At 37.5% G+C, this 6,000-nt stretch overlaps 1 non-coding gene across 1 annotated transcript; it reads left to right on the top strand.

Moving 5' to 3' along the window:
- The first annotated feature begins 311 nt into the window (after positions 1–311).
- LOC130952925 (small nucleolar RNA R71) lies at positions 312–415 on the top strand. Its single transcript, XR_009075100.1, has one exon. It is a non-coding gene; the product is annotated as a small nucleolar RNA R71 (small nucleolar RNA).
- Positions 416–6,000: the final 5,585 nt, after the last annotated feature.

Here is a 6,000-nt window from a genome sequence, read left to right as displayed (position 1 = left end):
ATGCATGTTGCCATCCATTCAGATTTTGAGAGATCATGTTGACCTGTTGAGTCAACACTTTGTTTTGAGCCAATATGGCATTCAGAGCATCAATTTCAAGAACTCCTTTCTTTTGAGGTATCCCATTATTCACGGAATTCCTCTCAGAAGTATACATGAATTGGTTGTTTGCAACCATATCAATGAGTTCTTGAGCCTCTTCAGGCGTTTTCCTTAGGTGAATAGATCCACCTACAGAATGGTCCAATGACATTTTCAAAAATTCAGATAGACCATAATAAAATATATCTAATATGGTCCATTCTGAAAACATGTCAGATGGACATCTTTTGGTCAGCTGCTTGTATCTTTCCCAAGCTTCATAGAGGGATTCACCATCTTTTTGTTTGAAAGTTTGAACATCCACTCTCAGCTTGCTCAGCTTTTGAGGAGGAAAGAATTTATCCAAGAAGGCAGTGACCAGCTTATCCCAGGAGTCCAGGCTATCCTTAGGTTGTGAATCCAACCATATTCTAGCTCTGTCTCTTACAGCAAAAGGGAAAAGCATGAGTCTGTAGACTTCAGGATCAACTCCATTCGTCTTTACAGTCTCACAGATCTGCAAGAACTCAGTTAAAAACTGATAAGGATCTTCAGATGGAAGTCCATAAAACTTGCAGTTTTGTTGCATTAAGGCAACTAGCTGAGGTTTCAGCTCAAAGTTGTTGGCTCCAATGGCAGGAATGGAGATGCTTCTTCCATCAAATTTGGACGTTGGCTTTGTGAAGTCACCAAGCATTCTCCTTGCATTATTATTATTTTCGGCTGCCATCTCCTTCTCTTGTTCGAAAATTTCTGAAAGGTTGTTTCTGGATTGTTGTAATTTAGTTTCTCTTAGTTTCCTTTTCAGAGTCTTTTCAGGTTCAGGATCAATTTCAACAAGAGTGCCTTTTTTCCTGTTCCTGCTCATATGAAAGAGAAGAAAACAAGAAAAGAAGAGGAATCCTCTATGTCACAGTCTAGAGATTCCTTTATGTTAGTAGAAAAAGAAAGGGGAGAAGAATGTAGAAGAGTGGTTCGGATTTTTAGATGAAGAGAGGTGAAGAGAAGTGTTAGTAAATAATTAAATAATTAAATAGAATAAGAAAAGAGAGGGAGAATTTCGAAAATAATTTTGAAAAAGGGGTTAGTGATTTTCGAAAATTAGAGATAAGAAATAAGATTAAATTTAAATTAAAACTAATTAATTAATTAAAAAGAATTTTGAAAAAGGGTGAGATATTTTCGAAAATTAGAGAGGGAAAAGTAGTTAGGTGGTTTTGAAAAAGATAAGAAACAAACAAAAAGTTAGTTAGTTGATTGAAAAAGATTTGAAATCAAATTTGAAAAGATAAGAAGATAAGAAGTTAGATAAGATATTTTGAAATCAAATTTTTAAAAAGATAAAAGTTTTTTTGAAAAAGATATGATAAAAGATAAAAAGATTTAATTCAAAAATTTGAAATTACTTACTTCACAAACAAGAAATTACAAGATAAGATTCTAGAACTTAAAGATTGAATCTTTCTTAACAAGAAAGTAACAAACTTCAAATTTTTGAATCAATCACATTAATTGTTAGTGAATTCTCGAAAATATGATATAAAGATAAGAAAAAGATTTTGAAAATATTTTGAAAAAGATTTTTGAAATTTTCGAAAAAGAGGAAAAATTGGAAAAGATATGATTTTTGAAAAAGATTTTGAAAAGATAAGATTTTTAAATTTTTGAAAATTTGGAGAGAAATAAGGAAAAGATATTTTTTTTATTTTTGAATTTTTAATTATGAGAGAGAAAAACACAAACATGACCCAAAACATGAAAATTTTGGATCAAATACATGATGCATGCAAGAACACTATGAATGTCAAGATGAACACCAAGAACACTTTGAAGATCATGATGAACATCAAGAACATCTTTTTGAAAAATTTTTGATGCAAAGAAAACATGCAAGACACCAAACTTAGAAATCTTCAATGCATGGACTCTAACAAACAAAAAATGCATATGAAAAACAACAAATAACACAAAACAAGAAAACATCAAGATCAAACAAGAAGACTTGTCAAGAACATCTTGAAGATCATGAAGAACACTATGAATGCATGATATTTTCGAAAAATGCAAGAAAAAATTTTTAAAGCATGCAATTGACACCAAACTTAAAAATTGACTCAAGACTCAAACAAGAAACACAAAGTATTTTTGATTTTTATGACTTTCTAATTTTTTTTTTGGATTTTTATTAATTTTTTTTCGAAAATATTTTTGGAAAAACGAAAAAGAAAAGAAAAATTTTGAAAAAGTTTTTTTGAAAAGAAAATTACCTAATCTGAGCAACAAGATGAACCGTCAGTTGTCCATACTCGAACAATCCCCGGCAACGGCGCCAAAAACTTGGTGGACGAAATTGTGATCCTCTTTGTATTTGCAGGAGATTTAAAATTTGGCTCTATTGGAATTTATGATCACAACTTTATTCAACTTAACCAGCAAGTATACTGGGTCATCCAAGTAATACCTTACGTGAGTAAGGGTCGATCCCACAGAGATTGTTGGTATGAAGCAAGCTATGGTCACCTTGTAAATCTCAGTAGGCAGATTAAATGGTTATGGGTTTCGAAAATTAATAATAAATAGAAAATAAAAACGGATAGAAATACTTATGTAAATCAATAGTGGGAATTTCAGATAGGCGTGTGGAGATGCTAGAATCCTTTCGAATCTCTACTTTCTTATTGCTTTCATCCAATCCTTCTTACTCCTTTCCATGGCAAGCTGTATGTAGGGTATCACCATCATCAATGGCTACTTTTAATCCTCTCGGGAAAATGGTCTTATGCGCTGTCACTGCACGGCTAACCGTCTGGAGGCATCACCCTTGTTGATAGCTACATCCCATCCTCTCAGTGAAAATGGTCCAAATGCTCTGTCACAGCACGGCTAATCAGCTGTTGGTTCTCGATCATGATGGAATAGGATCCATTGATCCTTTTGCGTTTGTCATCACGCCCAGCAATCGCGAGTTTGAAGCTCGTCACAGTCATTCAATACTGGAATACTACTCGGAATACCACAGACAAGGTTAGACTTTCCGGATTCCCAGGATCCTACTCGGAATACCACAGACAAGGTTAGACATTCCGGATGCCCATGAATGCCGCCATCTATCTAGCTTATACCACGAAGATTCTGTTGGGGAATCTAAGAGATATGCGCCCGGCCTAAAGTAGAACGGAAGTGGTTGTCAATCACGCGCGTTCATAGGTGAGAATGATGATGAGTGTCACAGATCATCACGTTCATCAAAGTGTTATGCAACGTATATCTTGGAATAAGAATAAAAGAGAATTGAATAGAAAGTAATAGAGATTGTATTGAAACTTGAGGTACAGCAGAGCTCCACACCCTTAATCTATGGTGTGCAGAAACTCCACCGTTGAAAATACATAAGTGAAAGGTTCAGGCATGGCCGAATGGCCAGCCCCCTGAATGATCAAGAGACCGAATGATCAAAGACTAAACAGTCAAAAGATTAAACTGTCAAAAGATGTCTAATACAATAGTAAATTATCCTATTTATACTAGATTAGCTACTAGGGTTTACATGAGTAAGTAATTGATGCATAAATCCACTTTCGGGGCCCACTTGGTGTATGCTTGGGCTGAGCTTGATCTATCCACGAGCTGAGGCTTTTCTTGGAGTTGAACTCCAAGTTATAACGTGTTTTGGGCGTTCAACTCCGGATCATGACGTGTTTCTGGCGTTTAACTCCTGAACGCCAAGTTACGTCATCAATTTCCGAATAAAGTATGGACTATTATATATTGCTGGAAATCTCTGGATGTCTACTTTCCAACGCCATTGAGAGCGCGCCATTTGGAGTTCTGTAGCTCCAAAAAATCCATTTCGAGTACAGGAAGGTCAGATTCCAACAGCATCAACAGTCCTTTTTGTCAGCCTTTTTTAGAGTTTTGCTCAAGTCTTTCAATTTCAGCCAGAAATTACCTGAAATTACAGAAAAACACACAAACTCATAGTAAAGTCCAGAAATGTGAATTTAACATAAAAACTAATGAAAACATCCCTAAAAGTAGCTTGAACTTACTAAAAACTACCTAAAAACAATGCCAAAAAGCGTATAAATTATCCGCTCATCAGTAGGATTGGGGGAGAGGATAACATCGTTTTTAACTTTTGAAAAGCCGCTTCACAATCTGCGTTCCAGTTAAAGCGTGTTTGCTTCTTGAGTGTATTGAAGAAGTGTTGGGAGTGTGTAGATATTGCTGGTATGAAGCGGGATAGTGTGGCTAGTCTCCCGTTTAGTTGCTGTATTTCCTTTATTGACCGAGGACTCCTCATGTTGATTATCACCTCACACTTCTCGGGGTTTGCCTCGATTCCTCATGCTGTCAGCATGAAGCCGAGGAATTTGCCACCCTTGACCCCAAAAGCACATTTCTCCGGGTTGAGCATCATGTTGTGTTTTCTTATCTGATTGAATACCTCTTCTAAGTCAGTCTTGTGAATGTGGTCTTGTTGAGACTTGACGACCATGTCGTCGACATATACCTCCAAATTTCTTCCTATTTATTTGCTGAAAACCTTATCCATCAGTCGTTGATAAGTAGCACCTGCATTCTTAAGTCCAAAGGGCATAACTCTATAACAATAGTTCCCTAGTTCGGTTATGAAAGCTATTTTGTCTTTATCTTTTGGGTTCATTAGAATTTGGTTGTATCCAGAGTATGCGTCTAGAAAGCTCAAAATATTGTATCCTGATGCATTATCTACCAGTTTATCTATGCTTGGGAGTGGATAAGCGTCCTTAGGACATGCTTTGTTTAGGTTAGTGAAGTCTACACACATTCGTCATTTACCTAATGTCTTTCTTACCATGACCACATTCGAGAGCCATGTTATAAATCGTGGCTCCTCTATGAAACCTGCTCGCAAGAGTTTCTGGGTTTCCTCTAGACAAGCGGCTCTTTTTTCATCACCCATGTTTTGCTTCTTTTGTGATATTGGCCGAGCTTTTGGATCAATTTGTAGCTTGTGGCATATGAGGTCGGGATCGATTCCGGGCATATCTGCGGGCGTCCAAGCAAACAGGTCGGCATTAGCCCAGAGTAAGTTGATGATTCGTTGTTTAGCTCCTGAAAGAAGGGAACAACTTATATAAGTAAAATGGTCGTCATTGTTATCCAATTGTACCTTTTCGAGATCGTCTGTTGGTGCGGGCCTGTCTTGAAGATCTTCTCTGGGATCCAGGTCAGTGACGCCGACGATGTTGGCGACATCATATATTTCCTTGTTGGTATTGGCTTTCTGATTGTTTTCCGATCTTATCTTTAGGCTTTCGTTGTAGCATTGCCTAGCTTCAATGTGATCGGAATATATGGTGGCTATTTGGTCCCCCTGTACCTGAAATTTAACACACAGATGGATGGTTGAAACAATAGCCCCAAAAGAATTTAGAAAGGGCCTGCCTAAGATGATGTTGTAGGGGCTGTTGCAGTTAACGACTAAGAATTGTATATCTTTGGTTTTGCTCAGGGGATGGTCTCCAATGGTTATTTGTAACCATATGCTGCCGAGTATGGATACACGTTCTCCCGAGAATCCGACTAGTTCCCCGGAGGATGGTAGCATGGCTTGTTCGCTGAGCTTCATTTTTTTGAAGGTGGAATAGAAAAATACGTCCGCGCTACTGCCGGGGTCGAGTAAGACTTTCTTCCCGAGGAGATCTCCTGCTTGGACCGAGATTACCACCGAATCGTCTAGGTTATCTAACCTTGCTTGGTAGTCAGATTGTTTGAAAGATATGTTCGGTGTTTGTGGTTTGTTCACTGTTGCCTCAGTTGTTTGTTGCATTGTTAGCATTTCTCGGAATCGGCGTTTACGTGCCGAGTTGGTTTGACCACCGCTTGTAAATCCTCCCGAGATGCAATTTATAACTCCTCTTGGCGGTGGGGGCT

This window comes from Arachis stenosperma, chromosome 9, assembly GCF_014773155.1.
Source record: "Arachis stenosperma cultivar V10309 chromosome 9, arast.V10309.gnm1.PFL2, whole genome shotgun sequence".
NCBI lineage: Eukaryota > Viridiplantae > Streptophyta > Magnoliopsida > Fabales > Fabaceae > Arachis > Arachis stenosperma.
This window is presented reverse-complemented; position numbering and strand designations above follow the sequence as displayed.